Source organism: Loxodonta africana, chromosome 16 (genome assembly GCF_030014295.1).
Source record: "Loxodonta africana isolate mLoxAfr1 chromosome 16, mLoxAfr1.hap2, whole genome shotgun sequence".
Classification (NCBI taxonomy): domain Eukaryota; kingdom Metazoa; phylum Chordata; class Mammalia; order Proboscidea; family Elephantidae; genus Loxodonta; species Loxodonta africana.
In genome coordinates this window covers 75,366,462-75,388,813 of record NC_087357.1, presented here as the reverse complement: position 1 = coordinate 75,388,813, position 22,352 = coordinate 75,366,462, and the positions used below count along the sequence as shown (strand labels likewise).

At 38.5% G+C, this 22,352-nt stretch overlaps 1 protein-coding gene across 8 annotated transcripts in view; it reads left to right on the top strand.

The window, feature by feature from the left end:
* KCNMA1 (potassium calcium-activated channel subfamily M alpha 1) overlaps positions 1–22,352 on the top strand; it is a 917,661-nt gene that overhangs the window by 873,164 nt on the left and 22,145 nt on the right. The window lies entirely within an intron of this gene.

The following is a 22,352-nucleotide window of genomic DNA, read 5'->3' as shown; positions in this document are numbered from 1 at the left end:
ATGGCAAACCAGGGATTTAAAACCATGCTGTCTGGGTTCTGAAGCCTACATATAACCAGGGGTACCATGATGCTCTGCTCAGAAGAACCGTTCCCCGACCAGGATTGGAAGCCTGAACTTGGTACTGAGAAGAGGACTTCAAGCCTTAGACTACATAGGTTTCTTGATTCTAGGTAATGAATAGGACCTTCACTCAGCTCTCTGTGTGCCCCAAAGCCCAGGTGACCCGGAAATAGCCCTGGGGAAGGCCTCTGCCCAAAAGATCCTTAGAGACTAGTCCTGTAAGGTTTGGAAGTTCTATGCAAGAGTCTCTGACAAGGCTTTGAGCACAGATATTGTGTACACAGGTCATCAGAAGGCATGGAAAAGACCAGCAATATAAAAGCCTAGGAGGCAACGGATCACACCTACATATTACTAGTCTCCCTTCAGAATTTTGTTTCTTCAATTCTAGTGTTTCTTTAACCGAGGAAAGAATTGTGCCTTCTAGATCAGGTGAGTTGTGGAGATGTTTGTCCTAGCTGGTATATCCTCCACAGGAAAACCTTGATAATTGGCATCTGAAGTCCTATCAACTGGTTTTGGCCTATGATGTTGAAACAGCCGCTTTCTATGTAGAAAGCCCTGGTTTGGTGCTTAATTGCAGATTGCTGTATGTTCTAAGAAGGAGTCCCTGGGTGGTACAAATGGCTAACCTGCTCAGCTGCTAACTGAAAGGTTGGTGGTTCGAATCCACACAGATATGCCTTGGATGAAAGGCCCTTGGTGATTTCCTTCTGAAATATGAGTCACAATTCTACTCTGACGCAAGGGGGGTCTCCATGAGAGTAGACTCAATGGCAGCTGTTTCATTTCTGTTTTTGTATCTCTGTGAAGTGGTGCTCCTCATAGCGGGAAGAAATGTGTGCCCTCCAGTATGACCAACTCAGCATCGTTTTGGGGGGAAAGCATCATCCTCCCACCCGATCGTTCAGATCACAAAGAACGCACCATAAGCAATGTTGTTCAGAGTGCCTCTCTGCAACTGAAAGCTGAGGGCGTCAAAACAGGAGCAAGACTGCTCTGCTGACAGAAATACATGACCACCCTCTGTAATAGCCAGTCTGGCCACAGGCTCCTTGATGCCTGTGTGCAGAAGTCAAGGAGAGCTATCTGGGCTTGCAGCACCAGCCCAGGGGGCAGGGTGGGTGGTGTTTAGAGCATGAACAGTACCGGCGTTTTTCAGGCACCTATGAAACCCTGTGATTAACTCTGAAATTGTACCTCTTCATGGGCAGTTTTGAAAGTGAAACATGCTTTTTAAATGACTAGCATACCATTTCAAGCCAAACCAAGGCCCAGGGCTTAGAAGGTGCTCAATAATGTTACTGACCGAGGAGTCAGGAAGATTATGTCATTTTCAGTGTAACTGATTTCAACACAGAAAGAGAAACACGTCAAGGCCAAATCTTTAGGAAAAAGAATCCTCCATGCTGACCATCTAGATTTATCTCTGCAATGGTTCTTTTTCTTTTACATCATGATTGCATGGTGTCTATTTATGTATTTATTTTTAATAAACTAGTGTCTCGTTAAACAGTTAGTACACATATTGTTTTATGACATTGGTTAACAGCCCCACAACATGTCCACACTCTCCCTTCTTGACCTTGGGTTCCCTATTACCAGCTTTCCTGTCCCCTCTTGCCTTTCAGTCCTTGCCCCTGGGCTGGTGTGCCCCTTTAGTCTCATTTTGTTTTATGGGCCTGTCTAATCTTTGGCTGAAGGGTGAACCTCAGGAGTGACTTCATTATTGCGCTAAAAGTGTGTCCAGGGGCCATATTCTCAGGTTTTCTACAGTCTCTGTCAGGCTAGTAAGTCTGGTCTTTGTGAGTTAGAATTTTGTTCCACATTTTTCTCCAGCTCCATCTGGGACCCTTTATTGTGATCCCTGTCAGAGCAGTCAGTGGTAGCCAGGCACCATCTAGTTGTAGTAGACTCAGTCTGGTGGAGGCTGTGGTAGTTGTGGTCCATTAGTCCTTTGGACTAATCTTTCCCTTGTATTTTTAGTTTTCTTCATTCTCCCTTGCTCCTGAAGAGGAGAGACCAGTGGAGTATCTTAGATGGCCGCCCACAGACTTTTAAGACCCCAGACGCTACTCACCAAAGTAGAACGTAGAACATTTTCTTTATAAACTATGTTGTGCCAATTGAGCTAGATGTTCCCCCGGACCATGGTCCTCACAGCCCTCCGCCCAGCAATTCGGTCCCTCAGGGGGTTTGGATGTGTCTGTGGAGCCTCCATGACCTTGCCTTGGACAGGTTGTGCTGGCTTCTGCAATGGGTTCTTGTTCCTTGTTTTGCTGTTTTTTTTTTTTTTTTTTAAGGTTTGGCTCTTTTTTAATTAGAAAGTTTCATTGTATAAGTGTGAAAAGCACATAAACATATAAAAAAGAAATATTAAATGATCCATATTCCCAACACTCAAAGATAAGCAGGTTAATATTTTCGTATATGTACTTCCAAATGAATAAATATAAAATTACATAGTTTAATATCTTAGTTATTTCTTTCCTTTTCAGTTAATATTTTGTCCACGACATTTTACCATATTATATTCTTGAATGTTGTAATTCGCAAAGCCTTTATAGGACTTCATAAGATTCTATCCTATGGGTGTACCATAATCTGTTTTACCATTCTTCTATTGTTGGACATTAAGCTTTTTCAAATTTTTATTATGATAGTAATTAACCCTGTGATAAACATCATTTTACATAAATCTTTGAACAAATAGCCCCTGTTACCCTGAGGTGAATTTATTGGGTTTATAATAAATGTGAATTTTTTAAAGCTTTGATGCAAATTACCAGGTTATCCCCCAGAAAAAATTGTAGCAATTCACACTCCCATCACTGGTGGTTTTTGTTCTTGTACTTTAGATGAAGGTTTATAGAACAAACTATCTTGTCATTAAACAGTACAGATATTGTTCTGTGACATTGGTTACCAATCCTATGACATGTCAACACTCTCCCTTTTACCAGCTTTCCTGTCCCTATTACCAGCTTTCCTGTCCCCTCCTGCCTTCGCATCCTTACCCCTGGGCTAGTGTACCCCTTTAGTGTCGTTTTGTTTTATGGGCCTGTCTAATCTTTGGTTGAATGGTAAACCTCAGGAGTGACTTCATTACTGAGCTGAAAGGGCGTCCAGGGGCCATACTTTCAGGGTTTCTTCAGTCTCTGTCAGGTCAGGTCAGTAAGTCTGGTCTTTTCTTGTGCTTTAGAATTTTGTTCTACATTTTTCTCCAGCTCTGTCCAGGACCCTCTATTGTGATCCCTGTCAGAGCAGCCGGTGGTGGTAGCTGGGCACCATCTAGTTGTGCTGGTCTCAGTTTGGGGGAGGCTCCCATCATTGGTGTTTGAGCGCTGTCTTGTCACACTGAGGCCTGCACTGAGTGCCATTTTTGCTTACCACTTTCCCTAGGAGGCCCTTTCGTTGTGTTTATGATAGTTTTGAAGTATGTACATTTTTAATTTACATATAATCATGTAAATACATATTTTCTTTTGTGAATTCTACAGATTTTGTGCTTTAAAATGTTTGCCAAAGAAGAAAACTGTCAGGTATCCCAAGATCAGCTAAATATCTAGCTATGCTTCCATTCAGCAGTTTGTGGCTTCGTATTTTGCCTTTAACTATTTTGTAACATTTATTTTTATCAGGACATTAAAATAAATATGTTTTCACAGAAGGAAGTATAGAAATATATAAAATTATAAGAAATGAAAATGAGCCAGAATTCTATCACCAAGGGTTAACCACCAAATGAAATTTTGGTGTACAGTGATTTTTACACAAATGTATCTATTCAAGTGTACATTTTTAACATGGATTTAGTATCGTGGTGGTTTTTTGTATCCTACTTTTGAAAAAAAATTTAATATTGCATCATTTATTTATTATTATGCCATTAAATGGAGTCCCTGGGTGATGCAAATGGTGAAGTGCTAGACTACTAGCCAAAAGAAAGGTTAAAGATTTAAACTTACCCAGAGGCTCCTTGAAGGACAGGCTTGGAGATCAGCTTCTGAAAGTTCACAGCCATTCTACTGTACACACGTGGAGTCACCATGAGTCAGAATCAACTTGACAGCAACTGGTAACAACAACATGCCATTATGTCCTATGAAAGAATGATATTCATGTCTGTGCATTGTAAGCCATGTGAGTGTGTCATTTTTTAATCATTACCATATTGTAGATCATAGAGTCAGTTTCCCTCAAATCATTTGTTGAATAAGCACCCATTTCCCCATGGTTTGTGAGTCTTTCTTTATCATATTAAGGAAGGGATTGACAAACTTTTTCTATAAAGAGCCAGAGAGTAAATATTTTAGGCTTCTTAGAGCTGTATAGTCCCTTTCACAACTATTGAACTCTGCCATTGGAGCAGCAAAACAGCCATAGATAATACCTAAGTGAATGGGTGTGTCTGGGTCCCAATAAAACTTTATTTAAAAGAAAATAGGTGGCAGGGCGAATTTAGCCCAAGGATGGTATTTGTCAAATCCTGTATTAAGGCCCTATAACTACTAGACTACCTTTCTCAGTGATCTATTCTGGATGATTGATCTGGTAACTTTAAAAATGATCTACAATGTCTAATTATGAAATCTTTAAAATTATATGCTTGGAGGGACAAGGTTCATAAGACTCCTTTCCAGAGGAAATTTAGCATAATTGTATCAAGTTATAGAAAAAGCCCAATTGAACCTGTAATTAGGCATGTATCAAACTTAAGATTTTTATTTAAAAAATAACATAATGTCTACATGTTAAGCAACATGGAATTTCTTTTATTTTTCTCTAATAATCTTCCCTTTCTGTAGATATTAATTACTTAGCTCTCTGCTTAAAAATGCCAGCTATTCTTATTCATATCCAGGGACTATGGTGTTACAGCTTCTAGGATAGTAATGTTAATTCTTTTACATGTCTGTTGCTAAGTTCTCGTCCTTGTTTCTAATTTTGTGGGGATTTTTTTGTTTGTTTTTGTTTTTACTTATATTTGACATAGACATGTTCTGTTTTATTTTTTCAAAGAATCAGTTCTTGGACTTATCAATTCACTAAATATCGCCTTGCTGTATCATTAATTGATACACCATTATTTCAATCCTGCTTTTATTAGGAAAAATTAAGGATAATAAAAGGCAATTCTTTTAATACTTAGCTTTATTTATTATAATTCGTTCTTAATAATGAAAGTATTTAAGGCTCTGAATTTATCTCCGTAGCCTTGGGCTCAGTCCTTGAAGTCTGTGATGTTTTTAATGTCATTTTTTTTAAATCATATCTAAGTTTGATTTCCATCTTGACCTATTATTTTTTGGGGGGACAGCATTCTTAAAAACTTGCAAGTGTTGTGATATTTACTTTTTTTTGCAAGTCAATATCTTTCTTTTTTTTAATATTTTATTGTGTTTTAGGTGGAAATTTACACAGCAAATTAGATTCCCATTCAACCATTCATACACAAATTGTTTGTGACATTGGTTACAGTCCCTGCAATGTGTCACCACTCTCGCTGTTTCCACCCCACCTGCCCTGTTTCCATCCATCCAGTTTCCCTGTCCCTCCTTGCCTTCTCATCTTTGCTCTTGGATAAACATTGACCATTTGGTCTTGTATAGTTGATTGTTTAAAGGAGCACATTCCTCAGGGGCGTTGTTTATTTTATAGGCCAGTCTCTTATTTGGCTGAAAGGTTTCCTCCAGGAATGCCTTCAGTTCCAGGTTAAAAGGGTATCTTAGGGTGATAGTCTCTGGGGCTCCTCTAGTCTCTATCAGTCCAGTAAGTCTGGTCTTTTTTATGAATCTGAGTTTTATTCTGTATTTTTCTCTCATTTTAACGGGGACCTTCTATTGTGTGCTTGGTCAGAATGGTCAGTAGTGGTAGCCGGACACCATCTAGTTCTTCTGGTCCCAGGTGAGAAGAGGCTGTGGTTGGCGTAAGCCATTAGTCCTGTGGACTAATTTCTTCCTTGAGTTGTTGGTTGCCTTCACTCTCCTTTGCTCCAGATGCAAAGTGACCAATAGTTGTATCTTAGATGGATGCTTGCAATCTTTTAAAACCCTAGACGCTACTCACCAAACTAGGATGGAGAACATTATCTTTATGAACTACGTTATGCCAATTGACATAGTTGCCCCATGAGACTATGGTCTTGAGCCTTCAAACTCAGTAAATCAATTGCATGAGATATTTGGATATGTCTAGGAAGTATCCATAACGTGCAACCTACGTGCTTTATTGTATATATGAATATATACTCAGCATATACATACATATACCCACAAATATACCTATAGACGTATACACACGTACTCCTGTATGCCTTCCCACACCCATATAGCATATATATCTACCTATGTAACCACTCACAAATTTTTTGCTTTATTCTTGTCGTTGAAAAATTGTATGTGTTATAGCATTCACCATATAGCTGTCCTTTATTCTTGTGTCCCTCTCAGTGTCTTTATTTACCTTGGTCAAGTTGTGCTGACTTCTTCCATATTATGTATTGCCTTTCCCATTACCAGAATTAACACCTGTCTAAAAAAAAAAAAATGGAGCCCTGGTGACATAGTGGTTAAGAATTCAGCTGCTAACCAAAAGGTTGACAGTTCGAATCCACAGGTCACTCCTTGGAAACCCTATGGGGCAGTTCTACTCCGTCCGGTAGGGTTGCTATGAGTCGGAATCAACTCCACAGCAACTGGGACTATCCAGTAAGTGATTCCGCCTGCCCCCCATCCCTGCTCACAATCAGAGAAGGTTGCTTTCTGTGTATATGCCTATTCTTGACTTTTTATAAAAGTGGTATTGTGCAACGTTTGTCCTTTTGTGTTTGACTTATTTCACTCAGCATAATATCATCCAGATTCATATATGTTATAAGATGTTTCACAAACTCATGTTATTCTTTATTGTCGCATAGTATTCCATTGTATGTATGCACCACAGTTTATCCATTCATCCACTGATGAACACTCAGGTGGTTTCCACTTTTTGCTATTGTGAATAACGCTGCAATGAACATGGGTGTGTGTAGGTCCATTCATGTCGCTCTTATATCTCTAGCATTTGTACTTAGGAGTGGGATCGCTAGATCATATTTCTATTTCTAGCTTTTTGAGCAAGCACCATACCATTTTCCATAGTGGTCGTACCATTTTACAATCCCACCAGCAGTGTATAAGAATTCCAATCTCCCGATAACCTCACCAGCATTTGTTGTTTTCTGTTTTTTTCATCAGTGCCCTTTTTTGCAGGGGTAAGGTAGTACAGTATCTCATTATAGTTTTGATTGCATCTTTCTAATGACCAATGGCAAATGTGAACGAAACTGTCTTGAAAGAAGTACACCCAGAATGCTCCTTAGAGGCAAAGATAGCTAGACTTCATCATTTGACATACTTTGGACATGTTTTCAGGAGGGACTAGTCCCTGGAAAAGGACATTATGCTTGGTAGAGAGTCAGCGAAAAAGAGGAAGAACCTCAATGAGATGGATTGGCACAGAGGCTGCAACAATGGGCTCAAGCATAACAACGATTATGAGGATGGGGCAGGATTGGGCAGTGTTTCATTCTGTTGTACATAGGGTTGCTATGAGTCGGAACCAACTCGACGACACCTAACAACAGCAATGGCTTGTGATCTTGAGCAACTCTTCATGTGTTTGTCAGTCACCTGAATGTCCTCTTTGGTGAAATGTCTGTTCATATTCTTTGCCCATTTTTGATTGGATTATTTCTCTTTTTGTTGTTGAGTTGCAGTTTTCTGTATATTTTAGAGATTAGATTAGATTGTCAGATATGTTATTACCAAAAATTTTTCCCTGTTTCTAGGTTCTCTTTTTACTCTCTTGGTAGCCTTTTGATGAGTGGAAGTAGTTGATTTTTAGGAGGTTTGCAGTTTAGTTTTGCAGTTATCTGGTTTATCTTCTGTTGTTTGTGCATTTTAAGTTGTGTTTGATATTGTGTTTATGCCAAAAATTAGGACTCCTAACTTTGTCCCTATGTTATCTTCCAGGAACTTTATAGTTTCAGCTTTAACTTTTAGGTCTTTGATCCATTTTGAGCTAGTTGTTGTGTATGGTTTGAGGTATGGATATTGTTTCATTTTTCTGCAAATATATATCCAGTTTTGCCAGCACCATTTGTTAAAGATACCCTCTCTTCCCCACTGAATGGACCTCGACACTTTGTCGAAGATCAGATGTCCATAGATGTGTGGCTTTACTTCTGGGTTCTCAGCTCTGTTCCATTAGTCTATGTGTCTGTCATTTTATAAGTACCAGGCTGTTTTGATTACTGAGCGTATAGTAAATTCTGAGATTGGGAAGTGTGAGATCTCCTACTTTGCTCCTCTTTTTCACTATTGCTTTAGCTATTCAGGTCTCTTTCCTTTCCATATGAAGTTGGAGATTAGTTTTTCCATTTCGTTAAAGAATGTTATTGGGATTTGGATTGGGATTGCATTATATCTATAGGTAGTATTGATATTTTTCAGAACATTAAGTCTTCCAATTCGTGAGCATGGGATGTTTTTCCATTTATGTAGTTCTCTTTTGGTTTCTTGTAGTAATGTTTTATAGTTTTCCTTGTGTAAGTCTTTTATGTCCCTGGTTAGTCTTTTATCCTTTTGGGGGCTATTGTAAATGATATTGTTTTCTTGATTTCCTTTTCAGAATTTTCCTTGTTAGTGTAGAGAAACCCAACTGATTTTTGTGTGTCAATCTTGTACCCTGCCACTTTGCTGAACTCTTCTATTAGTTCCAGTAACTTTCTTTTGGAATTTCTGAGATTTTCTATCTATAGGATCATGTCATCTGTGCATAGGGATAGTTTTACCTTTTCTTTACCAATTTACCTACTTATATTTCTCTTTCTTACCTTATTGCTGTGGCCAAGACTTCCAGTACATATTGAATAAGAGTGTGATAATGGGCATCCTTGTCTCATTCCCGTTCTCTAGGGGAATGCTTTCAATCTCTCTCTGTTGAGAATCATGTTGGCAGTTTATTTTGCCTATATGCACATAATTATGTTGAGGAATTTTCCATCTATTCCTATTTTGCTGAGAGTTTTTATCAGGAAAGGGTGTTGGATTTTATCACATGCCCTTTCTGTGTCCATTGAGATGATCATGTGATTCTTTTCCTTTGTTTTATTTATGTGGTGCATTACGTTGATTGATTTTCTAATGTTGAGCCACCCTTGCATCCCTGGTATGGTTCCCACCTGATTACAATGTATTATTATTTTAATATGCTGTTGTATTTTTTAGGCTAGAATTTTGTTGAGGATTTTTATGCCTGTATTCATGAGGCATACTGTTCTGTAATTTTTTCTTCTTTTTGTTGCGGTATCTTTGCCTGGCTTCAGTATCAGGGTTATGCTGATTTCATAGAATGAATTAGGGAGAATTTGTTTGAGTAGAATTGGTGTCAACTTTCCTGAATATTTGGTAGAATTCATCAATGAAGCCTTCTAGGCTGGGGATTTTTTTGTTGGGAGGTTTTTTTAATGACATGTTCAACTTCTTTCGTTATGGGTCTATGTAGATTTTTTACCTCTGTTTGTGTTAGTTTAGGGGAGGTAGTGTGTTTCTAGAAATTTGTCCATTTCTTCTAGGTTTTCAGTTTGTTGGAGTACAGTTTTTCATAATATCCTTATGATGCTCTTTATCTCAGTTCTGTTGTAGTGTCACCCGTTTCATGTCTTATTTTGGTTATTTGTGCCTTCTCATTGTTTTCCTTTGTCAATTCATTGGTTTGTCAATCTTATTGATCCTCTGAAAGAACCAACTTCTAGTTTTGTTGATTCTATTGTTTTTCTATTTCATTCATTTCTGCTCTGATGTATATTATTTCCTTTCTTCTGGTGACTGTGGACTTCTGTTGCTGTTACTTTTCAATTTGTTCAAATTGTCTGGCCAAGTTATTGATTTTGGATCTTTCTTTTTTGATGTGTGCATTTATTGGTATAAATTTTTGTCTGAGCACTGCATTTGCTGTGTCCTAGAGGTTTTGGTATGTTGTGTCTTCATTTTCATTTAATTCTAACTATTTCATTTAATTCTAACTATTTTTTAATTTCATTTTAAATTTCTTTTATGACCCAATAGTTTAAGTAAGGTGTTATTCAGTTTCCATGTATTTAATTTTTTTCCTTGCTCTTTGTTCCTAATTTCTAGTTTTATAATGTTATGCTCAGAGAAGATGCTCTGTATTATGTTAATATTTTTTAATTGAGGGTTGCTTTGTGGCCTAGAGTATGGTCTATTCTGGAGAATGATCCGTGTGCGTTGGAGAAGAAATGCGTACTGTGCTGCTGTTGGGTGGTGCGTTCTGTATATATCTATGAGGTTGAGTTGGTTGATTGTGTTATTTAGATCTTCTGTATCTTTATTGAGTTTCCTTCTAGTTGTCCTATCCATCATCAAAAGTGGTGTGTTAAAGTCTCTTACTATTGTAAAACTGTCTATTTCTCTTTTTAATTTTGTTGGAGTTTATTTAAGGTATTTGGAGCTCTGTCATTGGATGTATAAATATTTATTATCATTATGTCCTCTTGGTCATTGTTTTTTTATAATGGATTTTGACTTAGAGCCTATTTTATCCAAAATCATTATTGCTGCTACTCCTCTCTTTTGGTTACTGGTTTCTGTTATATGATTTTTAACTTATTTATGTCTTTGTGTCTAAAGATGTCTGTCTTGTAGGCAATATATTGATGAGTCATAGTTTTTAATCCATTCTGGCCTCTATATCTCTTGACTGGTGTGTTTAATCCTTTCACATTCAGTGTGGTTAACGATGGGTATAAATTCATTACTGTCGCTTTGTTATACTTTTTTGGTGTGTTTGTGGTGTTAATGGTTTCTTTGTTCCTCTTAATTTTCTGTACTGAGTTCTTTTTGGATTTTTTTTTTCCTATCATTGTCATTTTTGTGTTTGCTAAGTCTTTTTTGATTTTCTTTTTTATTTTGATGAGTAGATTTATTGATTTTCTTTGTGGTTACCTTAAGGTTTACCTTTATCCTCTTAAAATTAAGACTGTCTGTTATATCTTGAAATTGCCTTGACTTCCTCTCCGTATGGAAGTTCTGTAACTATACCTTTTATTCCTCCTTTTTGTTTTTAAGTTATTGCTGTTTACAGCTTAACATCTCTTGTTCCCCATAGTCAGTTTTGTAGCTTTATTTTACTTTTGTGAAATCTTTATCTGGGTGATGTTGTCATGTGTCTTTATCTGAGATTGTTGTCTGATGTTTTTGATTCTCTATCCAAAGCACTGTATTTAACATTTCTTGTAAGGCTGGTCTGGTTTTCACAGATTCCTTTAATTTCTGTTTATCTGGCAGTGTCTTAGTTTTGACATCAGTTTCAAAAGACAACTTTGCTGGATATATGATTCTTGGCTGGCAGTTCTTTTCTTCCAGAATTTTATGTATGTCATTTCCATTGCCTTCTTGCCTACATGGTTTCTGAAAAGAAATCAGCACTTAGTCTTATTGGTACCGTTTTGTAAATGTTTCATTTTTCACAATTTCAGATTTTTTTTTGTCTTTGGTTTTGGAAAGTACATCTTGATGAATTTTTTTTTTTTTTTTTTTTGTGACCTATCCTGTATGGGTTTCATTGGACTTCTTGGATGGAAACCTTCTTGTCTTTCATGATATTTGGGAAATTTTCTGCCAATATATCATCAAAAATTCTCTCTGTACTTTTTCCCTTCCTCTTCTGGAATTCCTATTACATGTAAATTACTCCTCTTGATGGCATTCCCTATAACTCTTAAGCTTTCTTCATTTTTTATTCTTTTTTCTGATTGTTCCTCAAAAACATTAGTGATACTAATTTTGATTTGTCCTGTTTCCCTGTTGCTTTCTTCTGTTGATTCAATTCTACTTGTGCCCTTCCATTGTATTTTCCCTTTCTGATATTTTATGTTTAATCTTCTGAATTTCTGGTTATTGTTTCTGTATGCTTTCTTATTATCTATTTAGTCTGTCATTTTGTTCTTGTATTGTTTTCCTGAATTCTTCTAGGGTTTTTTTCTGTGTTTTTCTTGATCTCTTTGACAATCTTAAATATAAGACTTTTGAATTCTTCCTCAGGGACCTCTATTATCATTTCTTCCTCAGGAAGGTTTTTTTCCCCTTTATTTTGCTCACTTGTTTGAGCCGTCTTATCCTGTTTCTTCATATGATTTGTTACTGTTTGCTGTCTCTGAGGCATTAAGGTGTTATTTTATTTATTTATATATTTTTTGATTGTATATTTGTTTTTTTCCTGATATTTTTGTTTTGTTTTGATTTTTTAGGGCAGATGGGGTAGGCATGTTCCACTGATCATTGGTATGGCAGCAGGGGAGTGCTCACCACCTACCACTGGGTGGGCAGGTGGTGGTGGAGGAGCTGGAGGGAGGGGCAGGCAGAGTGGGCACTGCCACTTGCTGGGTGGGTAGGGCAGTGGAGGGTGACAGACAAGATGAAAGCACACCACCACTGGCCATCGGCCTGACAGCACAGGTGTGCACAATGCTGCTTACTGGGTGGGTGGTATGGTGCGGTATGGGGAGCAGGGCTGATGTGCATCCCCAGTCACAGGCAGAGCAGGAAAGATGTGGCTTATACCACAGTCTCTGAGTGGGTGGAGCGCAGGGAGGGGGGCATATGCTGCTGATCACTGGAACAGCAGGGGTGGGAGATTGTACCCCTTTAGTCACTGGGTGTGTGTGCCAAGGCATTCCCCATAGGCTGCAGCTGGGAATAGCAACCTGACCCCGACCAAATGTGGGGGGAGGCTGCTTGGAGTCTAGTCGGTTTGGGGACCTCCTGCTGATACTCTATGGATCTCCTGCTCCGTGGGCATCACCCACCCTAATGGTCACGGACCGCTGCTGGTGAGTTGTCCTGTCTCTGGTTCCTGGATCCCTCCCTGCTCTACGGTTGCCAGGATCCCTGGAGCTCTCTCGCAGCTTCTTGTACTTTCCCTTCTTAGATCAGTTCATGTCCTGCATACTATGCTTCACTCTGGGTTTGTTTACATAGTTTCTCTGTCTCCTATTGGAATTTCCATGAAGTTGCCTTCCTGTGCTCCTTACCTGGGGTTGCTGCTTGCTTTGTCTCAAGATGGTCATGCTGTGCTGGGTTGGCTGGCAGGGCACCTCTGACCCGTAACTCTCCTTGTTCACTGTTTTTGTTCAGTTTTTTCCTTCCACTTGGTGTTCCACCTAATTCTTCATCTTTTCTTTTGATGCTCAGGGTTCCAAGATGGTCATATGTATCTGTTCCACTTGGTTTCTCAGGGTCTTTGCTGTAAGGGGTGATGGCATGGTGTGTCTGACTAAGCTGCCCTCTTGGGCCATCTGTATTATATTTACTTTTGCTTCTGCTTCATTGTATTTCATTTTTAAAATGTAGATTTACAGCTTATACTTTAAGTATTGAGATTTTATCCTTTGAACATTGGTCATTTTTTGTAATGATTCTTTAGAAGCAATCTTAAAACATTGCCAAGTTTAGGACAAATCTACACAGTTAATCTTATTCAATCCTCAATTTTCTTTTTATTATTTATTTTGTCTATTTGAGTCGTTAAAGACAGAAACACAGTAATAGTGGAGACTTTTCACCTATCATTCTCAATCTATAGTCATTTGACTGTTACCACTAATTATTTTTGCTTTATATATAATAAATAATTCAGTTATTTTATCCAGAGAAGTTATATCTTCACTGTAAGTTTGAACTGTTAATAATATAAAGCTTACTTGTGTAGTGTAATATTTTTAAAATTTCCCTTGAAATATACTTTGTTATGCCTGTTTTTGTTTTTTTCTGTTGGTCTCTTTTAAAGCTATCAGAGTTTGGTATTGATTTTGATTTTGGTTCTCTTAACAAGCCTGAGAATTTGTTGGCATAGTATTTCCTTACAATCCTTTTTATTTCTGTATGATCAGTTGTAATGCCCCCACTTTCATTTTTAATTTTATATATTTGCATCTTCTCTTTTTCTTTGCCAGACTAACTAAAAAAAAAAGAGCTAAAGACATGTCAATTTTGTTGATCTTTTAAAAAACCAACTTCTGGTTTTCATTGTCTTTATTGTTTTTCTCTTCTCTATTTCATATATTTCTGCTCTGATCTTTACTATTTCTTTTCTCCTGGTAGCTTTGGGCTTAGTTTGTTCTTCCTTTTCAATTCCTCAAGTTGTAGAGTTAAGCTGTTGATTTGGGATCTTTCTACTTTTGTAACATAGGCATTTATTGATGTGAATTTCCCTCTGAGCACTGCCTTGGCTCATAGGTTTTGGAAGGTTGTATTTTCATTCTTGTTCAACTAAGAATTTTTTTTTTATTTTGCATTCAATCTTGTAATAATATACACAATAAATTTCTTAAATACTATATTTGACTAGTTTCAACACTTTCTACCAGTATTTTGAAAACTGTTCATTTTTTTAATTTTTAAAAACTTAAATTTATTCATACTGACATGTTAGTTGTATGTAGAATTTTTGGAATGCTTCTTTTCAAAAATCAGTTGGCCTTACTTTTATGTCAATGACTTCTAGAAAAGTCTGAGACCAGCCTCATTTTGAACTTTGTTTTTTCCCTTTCTGGCACTGTTTTAAATTATTGTTCATCTTCATTTAGTATTTTAAATTCAAGTATGCACCTATTACAGGTGTTCAGCTCATGACAGGTTATTGTTTGTTTTTACCTGCTTGAATTTTGTTCACAATTTTAACTTTGTAGTGTTTCCTTAATATCTACCAGCATAATTTTTTTTTTTATTTTAATTTAGGTGAAAGTTTGCAAATCAAGTCAGTCTCTCATACAAAAAGTTATACACACTTGCTGTGTACTCCTAGCTGCTCTCCTCTTAATGAGACAGCACATTCCTCCTCTCCACCCTGTATTCCCGTGTCCATTCATCTAGCTCCTATCCCCCTCTTCCTTCTCATCTTGCCACCAGACAGGATTCGCCCACATAGTTTCATGTGTCTACTTGAGCCACGAAGTTCAGTCTTCACCAGCATCATTGTCTATCTTATAGTAGGCCAATCCCTGTCCGTATAGTTTGGTTTTGGGAGTGGCTCCAATCTTGGGCTATCAAAGGGTCCAGGGACCATGACCACCAGGGTCCCTCCAGTCTCAGTCAGAACATCAAGCCTGGTGTTTTTATGAGAATTTGAGATCTGCATCCCACTGTTTTCCTGCTCCATCAGGGATTCTCTGTTGTGTTCCCTGTCAGGGCAGTCATCAGTGGTAGCTGGGCACCATCTAGTTCTTCCAGTCTCAGGCTGATGAAGCTTCTGGTTTATGTGGTCCTTTCTGTCTGTTGGGCTCATATTTACCTTCTGTTCTTCACAGAATTTTTTTTTTTTTAAAGAAACTCTTTAAACCTTTTTCTGTGTTGTTTAAACTTAACTATCACATCAAATTGACTACATCTTTGGAAAGAGACAATGGAAAAGCTCAATATCATCAGTCATAACAAGGTCAGGGGCTGACTGCCAAACAGACCATCAATTGCTCATATGCAAGTTCAAGTTGAAACTGAAGAAAATTAGAACAATTCCATAAGAGCCAAAGTACGACATTGAGTATATCCCACCTGAATTTAGAGACCATCTCAAGAATAGATTTGACCCATTGAACACTAATCACTGAAGACCAGACAAGTTATGGAATGACATCAAGGACATCACACGTGAAGAAAGCAAGAGGCCATTAAAAAGACAGAAAAGAAAGACCAAAATGGATGTCAGAAGAGACTCTGAAACTTGCTCTTGAACATCGAGTAGCTGAAGCAAAAGAAGGAATGATAAAGTAAAAGAGCTGAAGAGAAGATTTCAAAAGGCAGCTTGAGAAGACAAAATATTATAATGACATGTGCGAAGACCTGAAGATAGAAAACCAAAAGGGAAAAACATGCCCAGCATTTCTCGAGAACTAAAGAAAAAATTCTAGCTTCGAGTTGCAATATTGAAGGATTCTATGGGGAAAATATTGAACGACGTAGGAAGCATCAAAAGAAGATGGAAGGACTAGATAGAGTCACTATACCAAAAAGAATTAGTCAATGTTCAGCCATTTCAGGAGGTAGCATATGATCAGGAACTGATGGCACTGAAAGAAGAAATCCAAGTTGCACCGAAGGTGTTGGTGAAAAACAAGGCTCTAGGAATCTACGGAATACCAATTGAGATGTTTTAACAAACAGAGGCAGCACTGGAAGCGCTCACTTGAATATGCCAAGAAACTTAGAAGACAGCTACTTGGCCAATCCACTGGAAGAGATCCATATTTATGCCTATTCCCAAGAAAGGCAATCCAACTGGATGTGGAAAATATAGAACAATATCAGTAATATCACATGCAAGTAATATTTTGCTGAAGATCATTCAAAAGCAGCTGCAGCAGTGTATCGACAGGGAACTACCAGAAATTCAAGCTGGACTCAGAAGAGGATATGGAACCAGGGCTATCATTGGTGATGTCAGATGGATCCTGTCTGAAAGCAGAGAATACCAGAAAGATGTTTACCTGTGTTTTAATGACAATGCAAAGGCATTTGACTGTGTGGATCATAACAAATTATGGATAACATTGTGAAGAATGGGAATTCCGGAACACTTAATTGTGCTCATGAGGAACCTGTACATAGATCAAAAGGCAGTCTTTCAGACAGAACAAGGGGACACTGTGTGGTTTAAAGTCAGGAAAGGTGTTCATCAGGGTTGTATCCTTTCACTGTACCTATTCAATCTGTATGCTGAAAAAATAATCCAAAAAGCTGGACTATATGAAGAATAATGCAGCATTGGGATTGGAGGAAGACTCATGAACAAACTGCAATATGCAGATCACACAACCTTGCTTGCTGAAAGTGAAGAAGACTTGAAGTACTTACTGAGGAAGATCAAAGACCACAGCCCTCAGTATGGATTACACCTCAACATAAAGAAAACAGAATTCCTCACAACTGGACTAATAACATCATGGTAAATGGAGAAAATATTCAAGTTGTCAAGGATTTCATTTTACGTGGATCCACAATCAACATCCACAGAAGCAGCAGTCAAGAAATCAAAAGATACATTGCATTGGGCAAATCTGCTGCAAAAGACCTCTTCGAAGTGTTGAAAAGCAAAGATGTCTCCTCGAAAACCAAGGTGTGCCTGCCCCAAGCCATGGTCTTTTCAATTGCCTCATAATGCATGTGACAACTGGGCAATGAATAAGGAAGACCAAAGAAGAATTGACACCTTTTTGATTGTGGTGTTGGAGAAGGTTGAATATACCATGGACTGCCAAAAGAATGAACAAATCTGTCTTGGAAGAAGTACAACCAGAATGCTCCTTAGAAGGAAGGGTAGTGAGACTACTACTTTGGACATGTTATCAGGAGGGATCATTCCCTGGAGAAGGACATCATACTTGGTAGAGTAGTGGGCCATCGAAAAAAGAAGACGACCCTCAATGAGATGGAGTGACACAGTGGCTGCAACAACGGCTTAAGCAGAACAATTGTGAGGATGGCGCAGGACTGGGCATTGTTTTGTTCTGTCGTACATAGGGTCACTATGAGTCAGAATTGACTCAACAGTACCTAACAACAGCAACTACCACATCACTGATTTTTTTTTTAATGTTTTCAGTTCTACAGTTTACTGCTTCTTAGCAGATATAAATTTGCCCACCACAGTTATCTTTTAACTATTTCTTAAAAAAAAAAAAAATAGCTTTCTTGAGACATAATTCATACACCATAAAATATACCTAATAGGGCTTGGCTTGGCTTATTATAAGTGTATAATTCAGTTGTTTTTAATATCTTCACAGATAGGGTCAACCATCACCACTGTCAATTTTAGAACATTTTCATCACTTTGAAAACTTTCTTGCCCCATCCCTCTGTGTTCCCTGCCCCCAGAAATCACTAATCTACTTTCGGTCTCTGTAGATTTGCCTATTCTAGACATTTCATATAAATGAATTCTTACGTGGTATTTTGTGATTGACTTCTTTCACTTGGCATAATGTTTTCAAGGTTGACCAAGGTTGTAGCATATTATCAATACTTCACTCTTGTTATGGCAGAATAATATTCCATTATTTGGATGTGTTATCTATTCACCAGTTGACGGATATTGGCTTGTTTCCACTTTTTGGCTGTTGTGGATACTACTGCTATAGAACGCATGTTTAAGATTTTGTGTGAACATGTTTTCATTTTTCTTGGGTGTATATCCAGAAGAAGAATTGCTGGGTCATATGGTAACTCTGTGTTTAATTGTTTGTGACTGTTTTCCCAAACGATTGCACCCTTTTACATTTCCACCAGGAGGAGATGAAGGTTCCTATTTCTCCACATCCTTGGCCAACATTTGTTTTTTATGACTTTTCGATTCTAGCCATCTTAGTGGGTATGAAGTGGTAGTCTCAGCACAATTTGTGACAAAGACTATTCTTTCCCCCATTGAATGAGGTTGGCACCTTTGTTGAAACTTGCAGATGTAAGAGTTCATTTCTGGACTCTCAGTTCTGTGACATTGGTTGGTATGTCTATTCTCATGCCAATACAACACTCTTTTGATTACTGTACCTTTGCATAATTAGTTTTGAAATTGAGAAAAGTGAGTCCTACAACTTTTGTTCTTCTTTTTCAGAATTGGTTATTTGGAGTCCCTTGAAATTTCATACGAATTTTAGGATCAGCTCTTCTATTTCTGCAAAAAAAGACCATTGGGATTTAGAAGAGATTGCACTGAGTCTGTAGATTGCTTTGGGGGAGTATTGCCATCTTAATAGTATTAAATATTCCAGTCTAGAGACATGGGATGTCTTTCCATTTATTTGAGTCTACTTTAATTTCTTTTGCAATGTTTTGTAGCTTTTAGTATGTAAGTCTTTTACCTCCTTGGTTACATATATTCTGAAGTTTTTTTTTTATGTTATTATAAATGAAATTGTTTATAATCTAATTTTATGCTCAGAGTGTTCATTGTAAGTGTATAGAAATACAATTAGAAATACAATTAATTTTTGTATATTGATCATGGGTCCTGCAACTCTGATGAATTTGTCTATTAGTTCCAATAGATTTTTAGTGGATTTCTTAGAGTTTTCTATATATGAGATCATGTCATCTGCTAATAGAGATAGTTTTACTTTTCCTTTCCACTCTGGATGCTTTTATTTAATTTTTTGCTTAATAGTGCTGGCTAATATTGAACAGAAGTGGTGAAAGTGGGTATCCTTACCTTGTTCCTGATCTTAGGGGAAAGCGTCTAGTCTTTGACCAGTATGATGTCAACTGCAGGTTTTTCATAGATGTCCTTTATGAAGTTGAGGAAGTTCCTTTCTATTCTTAGTTTTTTTGCCTGTTTTTATCATGAAACAGTATTACATTTTTTTAACTATTTCTGATCACATTCACTTAGTTACATTATGAAATCAGCTTTGTTATTGTTTCAACTTCTACTTCTTATTATACTCTTTATCTTTTTAAAATTTATTTTGATTCCAAAAAAAAAATTTACTACTTCTAGCAACTATTTAACCAGTCAAAAGGATGCTTCTTCTTTATATTGGCTCTTTTTTTTCCCCCTTCTATTTACATTTGAGCAAGGAGAAGTAAGACTGACATTCTTTTTTTTTTTCAGTATCCATGATCATTAATGTTCTGCTGTCCACCTCTTATGCTGTTAGAATCCTGCTCTTGGCCTCAATCTAGAAGGGTTTGTAGTACACAGACCTCTCCAAGTTCTGTGTTCAGCACCCATTTAATCTGGTATGTGGGGCTGAGGAGTATCTTGCCTCTAACCATGGGTTATCTGACTGTTGTTGTCATCCAGCTGATTCTGACTATAGGGAAAGGGTTTACTTCAGAAAACTCTGAGAGAAGTCTGGGGCAGCCTTTGTGGTAGGCAGGCAGGGAAGATGAGGGGCTGTCCTTGGTTAAGTAGAAGAGGGTAGAGGAGAGAATTACCAGGCCACGTCTAAGGACCAAGAAGTGGGGAGGATGGAGCCAGAGGAGGTGTTCTCTGGGGAATACCAGGGCAAAGGTTTACCTGAAGGCTAAGCTGGGCCAACAGGAGCCCCTGGATGTTCTGAGTAGGGTACAGTGAGAAGTCAGGAGACCAGTTTTGAGTCTGTCACAGGGGTGTAGGTGAAGGAATAAGACCAGGATGGCAGAGAGCAATGGCGAGTGCACATCCAGTGCCCCTTGCAGTTGCTGATGTCACATTCCAGGATGCAGTCCCAGTGACTCAAGAGCAAGCCTAAGTGGAGTCTTAGTACAGATTCAAGGGTGAGATGAAATGGCCTGGGTTTGCTTCCCCCTAAAAGAGTATGAAAAGAGAAAAAAAGTGAGGGTTGGGGACAAGATTGACTCTTCTCTCGTCAGCAAAGGCCTCATATGTCTGATATTGAGCTAAAAGTATTCATTTCTTTGGCTTCCTGTGCTCCAAGCACTTTTCTAAGCACTTCCTCACATGCATGAAGTTATATAATCCTCACAACTCTAATTATTACATTTTACAGATCACAAAACTGAGGCGCATTAATGTTAAATCTCCCCAAGGAGGTCACGCAGCTTCTGCGTGACAGAGCCAGCATCGTAGCCCCAGCTAGACGCCTGTGTACCTAACCACTGCAGTGATATTTCCTACTTTATTTATCCCTGTTCTGCTTCTCTGCTCCAGGGCACATTGAGCTCCAGTACAGTGTAAATTCTCCTTGGCATCTGGCAGGTTCTGACTAATATTCCTAGTTTCCTTTGCCACTGGAATTGTGTATCAAGTTGGTGTTTTTGCAAGTATTTCAATGAGGAAAGTAAGTCTGGCCCTCCAAGCAACTATCCTCTTAACTCAGAGGTCCTCCTGGAATTCTCTGCATATAAACTTGATCTTAATGACCGTATTCATTTTACGGCTGAGAAAATCAAAGCCAAGGATGATTAGGCAACCTCTCCCAGAACACAGAACTAGTAATGGCAGAGCAGGAAGGAGAACTCGCCTTTACCCGGTTTGTTCCCTACCACATTTTTGCAGGTAAGCCTACTAAAGAACTGCTGAAATAAAATTTCATCTGTCTTTCCTAACCTGCTGCCAAAGACACATACATCCTGAAAAGCCACAGGGCAAGAGTCAGTCTGATTTTATTGAGCCTGTTTGATTTCTTTTTCCTCTGGAAAATAGAATGCAGACCTTAACTGAGATTTTCTCAAATTAGGCTGGGTGAAAAATGTCTATTTGAGCTTGGTCATTTGACGTCCGTATTAGCTTCGTAGGGCTGCCATAACAAAACACCACAGACTGGATGGCTTTAAACCACAGGGTTTATCGTCTCACAGTTCTGGAAGCTGAGAGTCCGAATCAGTGTATCAGCTGTGTTCATCCCTTCCGAGAGCGAAGCTGCTCCACACCTGCCTCCTCGCTCCTGGTAGCTCCAGGTATTCCTCGGAGCTGCCTTGGCCTCCTTCCTCTCCCTGCCTCTGTTCATCTCCTAAGGACACCGATCATGTGAGGACCCACCCTACTGACAGGACCTCACGTTCAGCCACTGCCAGTGGTTGCTGTGGAGCCAGTTCTGACTTGTGTTGACCCCAGCTGTACGGAGTAGAACTGCCCCATAAGATTTTTAAGGCTATGACCTTTCAGAAGCAGGTCACCAGGGCTGTCTTCCCAGGCACTTCTGGGTTGTGGATTCGCCCACTATTCTTTCAGCTAACAGTCAAGCACTTAATCAGCCAGGCCACCCGGGGACTCCTTAACCTGCTGATAACATGTTCAAAGAACCTCTTGCCAAACAAGATCATGTCCAAAGGTATGGGGGTAGCGGAAGGCTAGACCATCAACATATCTTTTTGAGGAACACAATTCAATCCGTAACTCCCACTGTTTTGTTCCTGACAAACCTGCTATGTTTCAGATGTGAAACAAAGGTACACCTAGAGGGAAGCTTACTAATCGACTATGTGTGCCCCAAACTATTGAAACTCAGAAACAAAAAATACACCAAGACACCCACCTCATCATAGATTTTTCTAGTATGTTTAATAAGAGACTTCTGGATTAGACTGTTAGCTAAGCACGTGATACACTGTTCGGTGTGTGACCTCACAGTTTCTGACGGTATCTCATCCCAACACAGAAGGAAGTTTTGCCATTGTGGGAGACACAGCTTCCTAGCACACGGGCAACAGGACCTCAGACATTCTGCTTGGGACAGGCTCCGGTGTGGACTGCATCTTATCCTACATGCCCGAAGTCCTTTAGCCTCT